The sequence below is a fragment of the Sceloporus occidentalis genome, unplaced genomic scaffold (assembly GCF_023333645.1).
Source record: "Sceloporus occidentalis isolate IW3139 unplaced genomic scaffold, rSceOcc1.0.p SCAF_12, whole genome shotgun sequence".
NCBI classification, from domain to species: Eukaryota; Metazoa; Chordata; class Lepidosauria; order Squamata; family Phrynosomatidae; genus Sceloporus; species Sceloporus occidentalis.
Genome location: NW_028316992.1, coordinates 7,566,031 through 7,582,554, shown reverse-complemented (window position 1 = coordinate 7,582,554; position 16,524 = coordinate 7,566,031).

The window sequence follows — 16,524 nt, the reverse complement described above, 5'->3', positions numbered from 1 at the left end:
TGCCTTCTCTTTAAGAGAGCCCTGGTCCAACAGATTGAAGTCATGACAGTTAAAGTGGTATCAAACTGCATTAAATCTGCAGATAGCTACAGACTCAGAATGTTAGGAGAGTAGAGGAAGGACTATTATGAACCTGGGGCTCTGTGTGCATCCAACAAAAGTCTAAATAAGACATTATGGATTGAAAAGTTGCAAAAGTTGGAAGGGTGGCTGAGAACCTGTGGAAAGGGAATGTAATCCTAGATCCAGAGTATCACTTGAATATTAGATATTTTCATGCATTTTTGGCCCATTTATGGTGAAAAGACCTCTACCAGTCTTCACTTCACCTTTGTAGAATATATCCCATGCATTTGTGCTTCATGGATAGATTGCTAAATCATTCCTATTTTGTCTTGCCAGTATCTCTAGTGGATTTTGTCTTTTATTTTCCTTGACTTCACTTTTCAAATAGAACTGTACAGACTCCAGAGTTTGGGTGAATCCATCGGTGGTGGATGTCTGCATGACTTGGGCACATCAGAATCCACATATTATTCGAAGGCTTTGTTTCAGAGACTGCCTTGTCCAGAGGTCAGATGTTTAAAAATATTAATCACCCCATCATACTTCAGTTTTAAAATTTACACAGATCAATTGAGCCAGAAATGTGACGTGTCCATGTTCTTAAATTCAATCAATAGTGAGAATAGTCAACCGGGGGCAAAAAAACTGAACAAACCAAAACAGATCTATTAATGTCTTTAGGCCAAAAGAACTGGGTCCCCAAGGAAATTAACAGAATGAATTACTGTAATAATGATTGTCTCTGGCTAAACAGAGTGTAATGGTTGCAATGAACTTTGATTTATGAGTCTATTGAGTTCCCTCAGGGAATAACACCTTTAGTTTGTGTTGGAGGAGGAAAGTGGGAAGGGGAAAGTGGGAAGGGGAATTACTGATTCACACTTGAATGGTGTCCCCAAAGTGAATGGGATTGATTTAGTTAGATCCTGCTATGTTCAAATGTCTCTGGGCATTAAAATGTTCACAACGCCTTTGAGAATACATGATACTACAAAGCAGAGTACACAATTAGCTCACAGGTAAACATTTCAGGGGAAGACAATAATGAATGCCTTCATATGCAACTATTTATCCACTTTGTAATAAATGCATTTTTCCAGAGGTTCCTGTCAGTCAGAGATGCTTTGTTCATTTGTATTTATCCCACAAAGTGCACATGAATACCTGGGATAAGGTGGGCAGGGGGAGGAGTGCAAAAACTGATTGATAGATGAGGTTGCTTAAAGAAAACATCCAGCATCAGATCTAATTTATGGATGTGGGAGTTGTCCAGAGATCAAGGTAGATGAACTGGGAGGCATTGATACTCCTGTAGCTGCGCACACTGTGCAGCATCAATGTAGGCTGGATGACTGAGGACATGAACTGCCATCATATATAAATTATCAGTTTTTCTGTTCACAAAACGTTTTCAATAATGTGCTGGCCTTGTGTTTAGTTGTACCTACTGACAGACTTGAGGAAATGATTTGTATCTTTCTCTTATGGGCTTTCCTCCTGTATCAGTTTGTTACATAATGGGAAACATTAAATTATTATTATTATTATTATTATTATTATTATTATTATTATTATTACTCTATGCAATGCAACTGGGGTGGCTTACAACTCTATGCAATGCAACCAGGGCGGACGGGTACCTATTCAGGAAAGGCCTGAAGAGATTAGTCTGAACAGCTTTTTAAAAGCTGTTTAGAGTGGTAATGTGACAGATCTCATCCGGCAGGCCTTTCTATAATCTGGGAGCGGTATTCCATAATCTGGGAAAAGTAAGTGATTTGTCCCCAGATTTCTTTATAGTATGACTTCCATATCTGCCGGACCAATACCTGCTTTTTCACTGAGTCACATAAAAATGAGAGAGAGAGTTCTTTCTAGGCATTTTACGTCCTTCAGTGAGAGTCTATGATATGCTTCCAGTGGATGTTGACTATAGAGCCACACTGGAGAACCTAGAAATGCTTAGAATAGTGTTCTCTCTAGGAATATTTAGGTCATCCAGCATGACTTTATTTTTCACTTTCTCCAGAAGTCATTGAGTTCAGTAGGGTTTGTTATTATCTGTGGTTTTGCATTTCCATGGTAAGACTGGAAATGTCCCCCCGCCATGGATACAGGGGTCATAATGTATATGTTTTGTTGTATCTGAGGCTTCAAAGGAGACATACAACATGTTGGGTGGCCCTTGAATGCATATTTTTCCACAATGGCAATAGACTGGTAGTCCCTTGCAATATGAAACCAGTCAACAGGGACTTCAAACTTTTCTTTTTGACCCTTACATTGAAACAGATACCACATTTGTTCCATGTCTCTCCTCTTTTGAAAAGGCCATGGGTTGGGATGGACAACCCATTCTATATCTGGGCTATGTTAGTTCCATATGTACTCACTTATAAATCTAGTCTGTCCAATTTCCACACCAGTCTGCATTTTGTAACGTACACAATGTGTGTTCATGCATGCATACATACCCCACACATTTGCTTTTCTTTTTGTACAGAACCTTTCCCAGCATACCCTCTTTGTATACAGCTTTCCTTAATGTCATACAAGAGGCCAAAAGTTCATCACAATACACACACACACACACACACACACACACCCCTACAAATCCAAGCTTAACTTGTGCTTGTATCCTAATACTAGTTTGGGAAATGTGAATTAGAGTAGCTCAATTATAAATGTGGTCCAAACAAAATATCTCCTTCCCATTCGGTGCATACTTTCCCCTAAAAGCCAGAAGACCTGTCAGGAGTTAGTGAATAGATATCCTGCTGCTCTGTTCTAAGTTGTTACATTTCCCTGAAGGCTCCACATGCCAGAATTGGCTTAGAGCCATTGGCCTGCACTACTGAGCCCATCTTCTAAAGAGCTGGAATTATTAATTTGAATGTGACAATGGTGTTAAGAAATCTATTTTTGTGATAGCTTCTTATCTGAGGATAAATGCTTCATTAATCTTAGACATATCATGCTAAGAATATTATTGAAGTTAGACAGAATGATGAGTAACAACTGAGGGAGTGCAGATTGGGACAGACAAGAATACATTTGCTCATTACATTCCCTGCATACAGTACAAAGAATTTATTATTCTTGATGCTGCAGGCTGGAGCATGCTGATCTTCCCACCATCCCACTGCTTTCTGTGAAATGAATTCAAGGCAGAAGCAGTGCTCTCTCCTGGCAGGTGTACATTTTGGTTTCTTTAGTTGTGCTTGGAGTTAAAGATAAAGTGAAGTATCTTAACCTTCCCCTCACAATATGTTACAAGCACCCATTGCATCAGCAGTGAATTTGGGCAAAGCTAAAATGGTAAATATGGGATAATTTCTCCTGTATGTGTGTCCAGTATCATGCATCCACACTTGGTCATTAGCAACTTTTTTTTAATTCAGCATTTATGGCAGCTTATGAGGTGAACAATTAAGTATATCAGGCATTAGCATCAACAGAATTTAATCTATATTAGAGGAAAGCTATTAAGTCATGTTGCACTTCTTCACATCTTTAATTATGTCTGCAGCTGTGGAAAATTTACCAGGTATAATGGACCATTTGTGAGCATATATATTGAAGAGGCAGAAAAGATGGTTGAATGGCAAGTACGCCGGACTGAAAAGCATCAGAAAGCCATTATGTAGCTACAATGGCAAGAAGGCTAGAATGGCAAGAAGGAGCAGCCCAGAATATTCTGGTCCTGGAGTTGCCTCAGGTCAGGGATGGGGCTCTGGGTGTAGCTTTAGGGGTGGTACACCTGGTCCTCTCCCCCATTGCCTCTGTGTTTTTCTACTCATGGTGACAGAGAGGGATGGAGGAGGAGGCCTGACCTGGTGACACTTCTTCTGAAATGTCATCCAGTGGAGCTCTTTGCATGCATGTCCCACTGAGCTGCCTAGTGCAGTTTCTGGAGTAGTGAATCGGTGAGGTCAGACCAAGGCATCCAACATCAATCACATGGATGGGATCCTCATTCTGACCTCAGAGTGAGCAAGTCATTGTGGTGGCAGGTGACACAGCAGGACATGGTGTAACCAGCCACCTGGCACTGGAATGGCTAACTCCAGATCTTCCAGGGAAATCTGGAGCAAAGTATGACATATCTAAATCCTATATAAATGGGGTTATGCCTTGGGTTTGGCACTTAATGGGCCGAATGTCACTCAGACTGTTCACACCAGACTCAGGGATTGGGCCCTGCATTGTCCAGACTCTTTGCCAAGAGGACAGGGCACAGCCATTTTATTTGGCCCATGCAAGACAGGGCTGTGAGAAATGTAGCAATGTACATGATATGGAATGATATCAAGCTGGCCCTGACACTGGGAAAGAGGGACTGCTGCCTCAGGCAGATTTTTAATATCATGATAGGAAAACAAGTTGCTAGTTATTTAAATTATTATAATAGGGTTTGTTTAAAACAAAACAAAACAAACAAACCTGGGGGGCAGAGAGAGATTTTCTGCTGCCTGTACTTATAGTCAATCATTTGCCTGCTATAAGTACTGAGCACCTTGATTTGTAGGACTATAAAACCCTGGGCCCAGACTCTGAAAGACTGATTCCCCTAAATGAACCTCTCCTAAGGTTTTTAAAACTTGGATGGATTCTAAATGAATCCATCCAAGGTTTAAGAACCTTAGGAGAGGACTTGCTTTTGGTTCCACCATTATCACAGGTCCATGTGGGGAGGACACTGGAAAGCATTTTCTTGGTGGCAGATCCTGGTCTGTGGAATTCCCATCTATAGGAGGCTAGATTGGCCTCCTCTTTGCTCTTCTTCCATTGACAGACAAAGATCTGTTTTATTTAAACAGCTTTTGGATGGTTAATTGGTTTCAGGGAGTCTTTTTATGGTTATATTTTTCTTAACCATCAGTGCCAAGTTTATAAAGGATTTTACACCTTTTAAAATTAATGGCACCTTAATTGCCATTAATTGTTTCATTGTGCTTTTACTTTTTAATCATCAGGGTTTTAACCTTCTCTTGTTTTAGCTTTGTAAGCCATTTTATTTTCTATGGCTGCATCCACACAGCAAAAATAATCCAGGTTGTCATCATTTTAACTGCCATGGCTTAATGCTATGGAATTTGGGGAATTGTAATTTTGTGAGACATTTAGCCTTCTCTGTAAGAACTCTGGTGCCCCAACAAATTGCAAATTGCATAGCATTGAGCTATGACACTTAAAGTTGTGTCAACCTGGATTATTTCTACAGTGTGGATGCAGCCTTTGTCAAGAGAAAAGTGGGATATAAAAGAAATTAAAATTAAAAAGCTTGCCACACAACCTACAAAATGTGCACGGATAGCTCTGAACTGAACTCACAATATGCATAAGATCAGACTTCAGAGTCATGGATATGTAAACTATAATGATGAGAGAAATAATTCTAATATATTCAGAGCTATACACGTCACTCTTCCATGGTCAATGGGAAAATAACAGTGCACTTATTAAATCATTAAATATAATGAGGTGTGCATCTTAAACCTAAAATAGAATTAAATTAAGAGAATTTTATGTCTTGATAACTTTAAAATCCCACGATAGGATCCCATGACACAATTTGTGTAGAAGCACAACCAGTCTGCAGTAAATTATATTTGCAAGTTTGGGGCTTTTATTTCTGTCTATTACATGACAATAATCCTAAATCAGTTCCTAATGGTGCAACCAACTTTCTTATCAATTGCATAACTCCCATGTTGTTAAGTTTTCAGCAGTGCCACAACAAACAAACTACTGCCCATTGATGCTCTGCCTATTCAAGCATCTCTTTATAGGGAAATCATTTCCCACTAGAATTCTGGAAAGGAGGCAGCCCAAATTTCTGAAAGGTTGTCTGTTTTAGGCAACATACTTAAAGCTACACACAGTGAAGACAATCATTTCTTCAAGTATCAAGCTATTGCTTTTTTGTGTTTGTTTTGTTTTTTTCTAGCCTATGCATAGATTCGGACATCCCATGACAATCATATTTAATATTTTGCCATTTTATAATCTTTCCTTAAGAGCAGAATTAGCATTAGAAGAACTACAGTTCAGACTACAATGTTTCAATCATGGCTATCTTCCCAGGGATGGAGGGCTACAGATCCACCCCACCAGGGATCATATTGCTGCCAATGATGTGTCCATCTAATTTTTGAATTATGCTGTTGTTGTTGTTGTTGTTGTTGTTGTTGTTGTTGTTGTTGGATTACCAGATCCCGTGTGAGTTTCCAGGAACATTCTACTACATTCAGAGTTAAGTCAGTAATTATGAGTGTTGCTGAATGATGATCAGGGGAAAGGCCAGGTTGACTTTTTAAACTGACTTGCAGTGTTATTTGCACCTTACTGTGTTGCCCACCAAAATGATGTTTACTTTTTTCAATCCATAGATATGAATCACAGACCAGACAAAGCTTATACAATGCCCCAAGGAATGATTTGAAGGCCACATGCTATTGTGGGCAACACCAGTGAAACTCTGGAGGTCTGAGAAATGGAAGGTATGTATTCCTAATTTTTTCAATTCAAGCTCTGGAAAGCATCCCAGCTGAAAAAATATATCACTTTTACTATGCTAAGATCCTTTATGTGCTTGCTGCCATTTTTTTCACAGTGATAATTTTAAATTATGTCAAGGACAAAAAAACCTTCTCCCATATGTCTCTGTTAAAGACAAATTAGATTTTTGTTTACTATGCAAAGAAACAGACAACATGTTTTTTAAAAAACAAACAAAAATACAATTGCTGATTTCCCCTCCCTCCTATTGAATTTTGTCTCAAAACTTTTACTGTTGATTCTAGAGGTATACAAACAAAATAACAGCTTTCAGGGGGAGATACAATTGGATGTTATGCAAGAAATTGTACAATGCCTTCTTGTGCAATGCCTCACGCTGGCATATATGATGTATGTTATGCAAGGGTTTGATATATAAATAATAATAAATAATAAATAAAATTTGTATTTATATACCGCCCTTCCAATGATCAGGGCGGTGAACAGCATATAAAGTCAATACAATAAAATACAAAGCATATACAGAATAAACGGACAATATACACATATTAAAAGCAAATTAAAAACCCATCAGCCATCCATCATGTTAACAGAAGAGGGAGGCAGGCCAACTGGATCTTCACTCGGGGAATGCAGCTTGGAATAAGAAGGTTTTTAGATCCCTTCTAAATTGAGCCAGGGAGGTGGCCGAGCGGAGCTCTGTGGGCAGTGTGTTCCAAAGGGCCGGGGCAGCGATGGAATACGTCCTCCTCCTTGTGGAGGTAAGTCTGGCCCCTGGGACCCTAAGTAGTTGCTGCCCAGAAGTTCTGAGGGTGCGGGGCGGATTGTATGGGGAGAGGCGGTCCTTCAGGTATCCCGGGCCCAAGCCATGTAGGGCTTTATAGGTAATTACCAACACCTTATACTGTGCCCGGAAGCGGATAGGCAGCCAATGCAGGTCTTTTAGCACAGGTGTAATATGGCTGGCCCTGGAAGTACCAGTGATCAGCCTGGCTGCCATATTTTTAATAATAATTAATAATTTGTTTTATTTATATACCGCTATTCCAAAGATCATAGCGGTGAACAGCAAGTAAGCTAATTAGCAAGTAAGCTAATTTGCCCCCAACAATCTGGGTACTCATTTTAGCGACCTCGAAAGGATGCAAGCCTGAGTCAAGCTTGGGCCCTTTTGCTGGTCTTGAACTCGCAACCTTGTTTTGTACCAACTGTAGCTTCCGGGTATGGTATAAGGGTTGCCCCATGTAGAGTGCATTGCAGAAATCCAATCTAGAGGTTACCAGAGCGTGTACCACCGTTTCAAGGTCCCTCTGGGCCAGGTATGGGCGCAGCTGGCGTATAGGCCGAAGCTGATAACAGGTGTTCTTGACCGTCGCATTCACCTGAGCTGTAAGGTGAAGTGACGAGTCAAGAAGCACCCCCAGACTGCGCACGGAGTCCTTCACAGGTAGCGTGATCTCGTTCAGGACAGGTGGAACCACCGCCATTCCTGGACCAGGGGAACCTATCACAAGTACTTCCGTTTTCTCTGGATTCAGACTGAGTCGGTTTTCCCTCATCCAGCCCATTACTGACTCCAGACAGGCCACGAGAGGAGAGACGCCATCCTTGGTCACTGCATCAGTCGGAGACATAGAGAAGACTATTTGGGTGTCATCAGCGTACTGATAACCCCGCGCCCCATGTCTCCGGATGATCTCTCCCAGCGGTTTCATGTAAATGTTAAATAGCATGGGAGACAGAATGGCTCCTTGAGGGACCCCAGATGTAAGAGCCCTCTTATCGGAGCACACGTCTCCCAGCTGCACCATCTGGAACCTCCCAGAGAGGTAGGACCGGAACCACTGGAGCCCAGTGCCCCCGATTCCCACCTCTACCAGGCGCTCCAGAAGGATATCACGGTCTATGGTATCGAAAGCCGCTGAGATGTCCAAGAGCACCAACAGGGACACGCTTCCCCTGTCGATGCCCAGACGGAGATCATCAACCAAGGCGACCATGGCCGTCTCAACCCCGTAACCCGCCCGAAAGCCAGTTTGAAATGGGTCCAGATAATCTGTTTCATCCAAGACCGATTGAAGCTGGATTGCAACCGCCCTCTCGATCACCTTCCCCAAAAATGGCAGCAGCGAGACTGGCCGATAATTACTATGTACCAGGGGGTCGAGGGAGGGCTTTTTAAGTAACGGTTTTACAGTGGCCAATTTCAGGTCAGTTGGAAATTGCCCTTCCCTCAAGGATGTATTAATAATCTGGCGTAACAGAGATGTTACTGCCGGACCCCCCTGGGCCGCTAGCCATGAGGGACAGGGATCGAGAGAGCAGGTTGTCTTCCGAACACTTCCAAGGATCTTGTCCACATCGTCGGTACTTACCAACTCAAACTGATCCAGTTTAATAGAGTCCACGGAGGCTCTGGATGCCTCTACCCTAGGTTCTGCTCTAATGCTGGCGTTAAGACCTTCGCTTATCCGAGAGGTTTTATCCGCGAAGAAGTTGTTAAATTGGTCACAGCACGCCTTAGAAGGTTCGAGGATCTGGTTCAGGGCAGGAGGGAGCTGAGTTAGTTCCCTGACTACCCTGAACAACTCTGCTGGACGCGACTCCGCGGACGCGACACGAGCACCATAGAACGAGTTCTTAGCTGCTCGTATCGCCTCTCCATAGTCCTTCAAAAGACAGTCTAGGAGAGCCTTGTCGGCTAAGCGTAGGTGTTTCCGCCAGCGGTGCTCTAGCCGTCGCAGAACCCGCTTCCTTGCCCGGAGATCTTCCGTATACCAAGGCTTCTGTTTAGAAGCAGGCCTGAGAGGGCGCTTGGGAGTGATACTGTGTATAGCCCTAGAGAGACTGGTATTCCAGGGCATCAACAGAGTCGCCGTCACTTCCAACCATGTGTCCCTCTAGGGCTTCCTGGAACCTTTTGGGTTCCATCAGCCTTCGAGGGTGGACCATCCTAATAGGTCTGCCACCCCCGGGGGGGATTAGGGTAGAGACCTTGATTTTTGCCTCCACCAGGAAATGGTCCGTCCATGACAGGGGGGAAATATTGGTTATTTCCGCCCACGGATTTTCCGCATCCGAGCAGAAGACCAAATCGAGTGTATTACCCGCAAAATGCGTTGGACCCAAAATCAGCTGGGACAGGCCCATGGCCGTCATGGTATCCATTAATTCCCGAGCCGCACCGGTTGGAACATAGTTGGCCGTGAGGGAGATGTTGAAGTCGCCCAGGACAAGTAGCCTGGGCATCTCCAGCATCAGCTCCGCGACCAGCTGTGTCAGCTCGTTAAGGGAATCCATTAGCGCACAGGGTGGCCGATACACCAATAGAATCCCTAGACTGTCCCTAGCCTTTAGGGTCAGGTAAATACACTCGATAAAGGAAGTCTGTCGGATGTGGTTCCTGGTAAGAGACAAGGTGTTCCTATGTATCAAGGCCACCCCCCCCCCCCCGCGCACCTAATATATGCTCTGCAAGACTTTGTGTCAGAGACTGTGGCTGCATCTGCACTGAATAATTAATCCAGTTTGACACCACTTTGCCTGCCATGGCTCAATGCTATAGAATTATGGGATTTGTAGCATTCCCTGTTTGAGAGTTGTGGCTCCACAACAAAGTACCAATTCCAGGATTCTACAGGATGGAGCCATCACTGGTAAAGTGGTGCCAGACTGAATTAATTCTGAAGCATGGCAGCACTTTGCATCTTTTGTACAAAAAGAAACATACATTGTAATTTCTGCTCCCTTTTCTCATTCTGGTATCTTATGCTAAATCAAAAGTGACCTGTCTATAAACAGAAGAGCTTGGGCTTTTCCAAATGAGCTGCTTCCACTGTATTTGCCAAGGCTGCATTCTACAGAAATCTGGGGTTTGTAGTTTGGGGAGCTCTAGAGCACTTTGGTTGAATATTCAAAATACCCCCCCCCCAAAAAAATAGGATACCACCACATAAAGCTGTGTTAGTTAATGTGGAATTATAGTGCTATAATTATATTGTGTGAAAAGGTTTCCTCTCTGTTCACATGAGGGGACCTCTGGATCACCTTCTCAGTTACATTTAGGCTAGCAGTAGCTAGCATGTTGTTGGTGCACTATCTCACCGGTTGTAATTTTTCCAGGATAGCATAGTGGTGGCAAGGGAGGACAGATAAAATCTGTCAGCATTAAGCAGCTTGTTCTGTTTATTAAAAATGCATTTATTAAATTCTTTGTATGCCCTGCTGTGTTCTCAGGGTGGTACACAATAAAATACATTTAAACAATTTAAAATGTAATGCAATCACAATAAATTTATAATCTAAAACATTAAACTATAGGAAATATTTTTTCCCATGCAGAAAATCAATTTTCTGGAGCAACTGTGAAGTAGATGAAATCTGCACAAGTTTCCAATACTTAAATGGATAAATTCTGTGTGAGCTGAGCCTTATTAAGATGTTCCTGATCCTGAAGCATTTTGTTTCCACCTTGTTCACAAGAAAGTGACCTTTTTGAAGAGAAGATGGTCTTCTTGCCAGGGAGAAGAGGGAGAGAGGTTTCTTGGCAGCCATTTTGACTGGGTGAGTTTTTAAAAAAACCTCGGCGAGTGTGTTTTCCTGAGGGGCGGGACGTCTGTGAGGGGAGGGGCTAGCAGCCTAGCCTTTATAACTTCTGCCAGAGGTTTGCAGTTTCAGTCCTTGCCAGGGAGAAGAGAGGGGAGGGGTTTCTTGGCAGCCATTTTGACTGAGTGAGTTTTCCCCCCAAACCTTGGTGAGTGTGTTTTTCTGAGGGGGTGGGGCTTCTCTGAGTCACCTGGGAGAGGCTAGCAGCCTAGCTTTTATAACTCCTGCCAAAGTTGAAGGGATGTCATATTGAGGATGGAGCAAGCTTGTTTTCTCCTTCTACAGAGAACAGGACCCAGAACAATGGATGCAAGCTACAGGGAAAGAGATTCCACCTCAACATTAGGATGGAGGAACTTCCTGACAGTAAGGGCTGTTTGACAGTGGAACAGAGTCCCTTGGAGTGCAATGGAGTCTTCTTCCTTAGGGATCTTTAAACAGAGGCTGGATGGCCATCTGTTGGGGATGCTTTGGTTGTGAGTTCCTGCATGGCAGAATGGGGTTGGACTGGATGGCCCTTGTGTTCTTCCAACTCTATGATTCTATAATTCTATGATTCTATGGAGAATGTAGGAAAATCTGGATGCTTGTTCATGAAGAAAACTCCATAGGCTGAAGGGATTCTGTTCTTGAGACACATCATTTTTGTGTGGGCTTTCAGATTTATCTGTGTGATATATGTTGCATGTTTCTTTAAGTCTTACATCCTCTCTCTTCATTCACCTGTTCTGTGTTATTGTGTTCCTATAAATCATTATGTGATCTTGGGAGTGGTGGGAGTTGTTTGGAAAGAGACTGACTTTGTGTGTGAGTATTCTGAAGCTCCAACATTCCAGAAGATACTGTCTTTTGAATAAAATGTATTTATCTGTTTGAGAAACTTGACAGAGCATTCTTCACAACATTACAATCTGCATCTGTTACAGGAACATAATGTGAAGAACATTATTACATCTTCAGTCTTTAGCATATATAAATGATAAGGTTTTTTAAAAGACAGTCCAGAAATCAAAAGATTTTCCATTGAAACAGGATTCACAGGGATATAATAGAGTAGGGCAAATACTTATTGTTTATTATAACACATGTTATGCCCCAAATTTTGAGGATATTTCACTTTCATCATGTCATTTCAAACAACATGATGAAAGACAAAATTAAAATAATTCATAGGAAAAAAGAAAAACAGCCTAATTATTGTTTTCTTCAATACAATTAGCTTTCTTAATTGTCATTCCTTGTTGATTTAAACAAACTCCAAGCATCTTCATGAAAAGAAATAGAAGCTATTAGTGCAATTAATGTTACAACTATGCTGATATAAAACAGAAGGCTAAACATAAACTTTCAACTGTAAGATCTTCTGATGAAAAGCCATAGCATGCATATAATTTCCATTATATAGCGCTATTGAGATAAAATGTTAATAGGCGTTTCATCTTATACAACAGGTTTAGTCTCTCTTAACCAGAGTTCCAAAATACAACATATTCCAAAAACCAAAACTATTTTCATGGGTGTCTGAGATAGTGTCATCTTTGCTGTCTGATAGTTTAGTGTACACAAACTTTGTTTCCGTGGGAAAATATTTTTAAAATTGTATAAAATTACATTCACACTTGTGTATAAAGTGTATATGAAAAATAAATGAATTTTGTGATTAGACCTATGTCCCATCTCCATGATATTATTATGTACATCTATTCCAAATCCCCCCCCCAAAAAAAATTCCCATACAGCATAAATATCTATGTGCAGACCAACACTATATAGAGCATCTATGTACCCTGCTCCAACTTACCTATAAGTTCCTGATGCCACTGTATACTACTTCACAGCAAGCAGGCAGCACTGGAAAAGCATCTGGCTATATCCTCTATAGCCAGACACAACATGATTTAGATCAGTGTTGAGATCCCTAGAGGACTCCATCATATGCCATATTTTGTACCTGACTATGAGCAAATCTTGCCAAGAAATGATAATGTCACTTTAGCGTCACCATCTAAGGAGATTATCGCATGGAGAAATACTCCCAATATAGATGCAGGATTCAAAACTCAAAACCGAGTGTTATCATATGCACTGGCGGCCAGGTGAGTGTAACCCAGATGCATCAAGCACCTCAGCTGCACTTATCCTGCAGCTTTTCAAAAAACTGGAGCTTGCTGTTTTTGAAATTTGGCTGGATAAATGTGGCTGGGGTTCAGGCTGCATCCAGGTTGCACTCACCTGGCCACCAGCATGTGTGATAACACCCATTTTTTGAGTTTTCAATCCTGCATCTATATTGGGAGCATTTCTCCATGCGATAATCTCCTATGTCAGAAATGACTTGAAGGCACACAAAAACAAGAGAAATTGAACACATGTAGGTTTCCCTAACAGAATCCTATCCTTTAACTAGATTTTGAATTTCTTTTACCCTGTTATGCTCAGTTGGAGTCATATAGGGTGTATCCATACTGCAGAAATAGGGCAGTTTGACACCACTTTAACTTCAATGGCTCTGCCCTACAGAATCCTGGGATTTGTAGTCTGATGAGGAACCAGAGATACCTGACAGATCAGTCTGAATACCATGCCAGACTATAAATCCCAGGATTCCAGAAGATGAACCCATGACAATTAATGTGACGTCAAGCTACTTTATTTCTGCAGTGTGGATACATACTTAGTTTACTATGGTATTGTTCAACTGTTCCCATATTTGATTTCATATGTTGCTTATAGAAGCATGCTTTGTAATGCAAATAACAAAATGAATGAATAAATAATGAATGAATAAATTGTATTTATGTATTGTTTATTTATTTTACTAATATTCCACCTTTCTCCCAGAGGGGACGCAAGGTATCTCACAGGAGGAAATCAAGCATGTACCATTTTGCCAGTGTATTTTTAAAAACAATTAAAATAATCACAATTAAAATAATATAAAATTATTCAAAAACCTACAAAATTTAAAAAAATAAAATAAAACACACACCCCATTAAAAAAACAAACCTTGGTGCAGTTGTGTGATAAAAGCCCAATTAAGCAAGCAAACAAACAAGCAAACAAACAAGCAAACAAAACTCTTTCCCTGCTGAGGAAAGGAAAACAGGGAGGAGGTCAGCCTAGCATCCCATAGAAAGGAGCTCCATGGGTTCTCTCAGTGAATGAATGGATGAATCAGTCAGTCAGTCAGTCAGTCAGTCAGTCAGTCAGTCAATCAATATAGGTGACCTATGTTGATTGTTTTAAGTGACTGTCAGAATTAACTATTCCAATCTAGGACTGTTTTCATTTGGGCAACAACTGTTCTTCAAAATGGCTATTATGTGCAGACCTGCATTGCAAAGCTGTAGTTCATAAAATGCTTTTGTCTGAACTATCCATTCCCCATCCCCACTTCTTCAGCCAAAAGTAAAACACGACTAAAGCAATGGGCCATTATTAGCTAATGCATTTTAAACCATTTTATTTGTGTTCTGCTGTCTGGTGTAATTCTGAATCTTAAATGATGGCGTGTCAGGCGCTTATGATTTATTCTTTTCTCTTTTGCTATGATATTAGGCTTGGAAGGAATCTGTGCAGCCCATCAGGTTTAATGAAGGATAACTAGCTTACTTAGATCATTAAGCAGATGGAATATATGCAAAAATGTTTAGAGGATAAAAAGACTTGCTACAAAGACCACAATTTTCCAGAATAAGAGGCATCTCCTGAAGTGATCATATTTATTTAAAATATGTTTGATGATCTGGCAGACTTGGAGCTTGTCTTTTAATTATGTTTTCACTGTTACACCCATTCCTTTTTCTTTTCTTTTGCCCCCACCACTTAGGAGGAAGGGATGAGACAGAGGATTAATAGAATCAATATCTGGTATTAATAAGGACTACATCTTCATTTAAATTGCTGGAATCCGAAATGAGCAGGTTTATTAGCACTATTTAACTTGACCAAGCATAGCCTGAAAACAAAGTGAGGGACTATCTAACACCAACCACTCTATATGCAAAAGACTACTTTGGTTCCATTTGTTGAAGCAGTCTACCATTCTGTGGCTTTCTTCATCATAAAAGCTTTTGAATATTTTCATTAATTTACTTCAACATGAATGACAATACAAAATGATAAACACAAATATACCAACATATGACAAAACAAAATATTATACTCCACTACTCTTATCAAAGGTATCATTGGTTTTCCAGCACAGTCATAAAGATATTGGCAGGAATCCTATTGAGTAGGTAAGAGTGCTTAGCCAAGGGTTATGCATCCACTTGGTTTAGGGAATACATTGGGACTGTGAAAGTCCCCCAGTTCCCACATATTGGTCAGCAACTATTGCAATTGATGGAGATCTGTCCCCCTGTCAATCAGGAAGCTGTTGACTGAAGTTCTCTCTCAGCCTGACGCCATGAGAATGATTTGAACTGAAAAAAAGGGATTGCAACAAAGACTTTGAGATCTGGAATTGAAGAAGATAATTACTGGTTTGGAGGGAAAGCAGTCCACAAGGAAGAAGTTATTGTCACTTCAGACTGGCCTTCAGGTATTTCATTTTTTTTTCTGAAACCAATAACACAATGGGTATATTTTTAAAATGCAAACAGCTAATAATAATAATAATAATAATAATAATATAGTTTATTTGTAACCCGCTTTTCCAAAATTTTGATCAAAGCGGCAAACAATTATTTATAAAAACATTCCAATAAAATCAATTAAAAACAGCATTAAAAGCAACATAGTAATACTAATGACAAAAGGGCCAGATGGAAGGAGAAATCGATATATACAGTCCGGGGTCATCAATGAATGGATATAATTGAAATACGTGCATAAACATGCTTCAGCAATAGAGAGAAATGCAAATGAAATGTGCACATAAAAATACATACAAACAATGCCTCCTTTCTATATATGCAGGAACAAGTGTACAAATGCACTTGCAAAAAGTAGAAAAATGAAGTCTCACAACCTGATATGAATGAAAGATGAAATGGTAAGCCAGATGGGATTTGGAGAAATGCTATGAAATTGAGACTTGAGACACTTTCACCTCCCTAGTCGTTGGTCCTCGCAGCCTGCAAAAGAATATCTGCTGATAAGCTGAGGGTCTGGGAAGTGCTATTCTTCTCTCTTTCCATAAATCCTCAGAGCCAGAACATGGATTGGATGCATGAACAATTTGGAGCTATTTACTCTATGAGCACTTCTGGGCAGTTTAGTTGCTCTTAGCTTGTCATGTACCATGATCTGGGCTGCATATCAAAGGAATTGCTCTAACGGCCTTTTAGTTCTTTGATTCTTTGAGTCTCAGTATCCTAAATTTG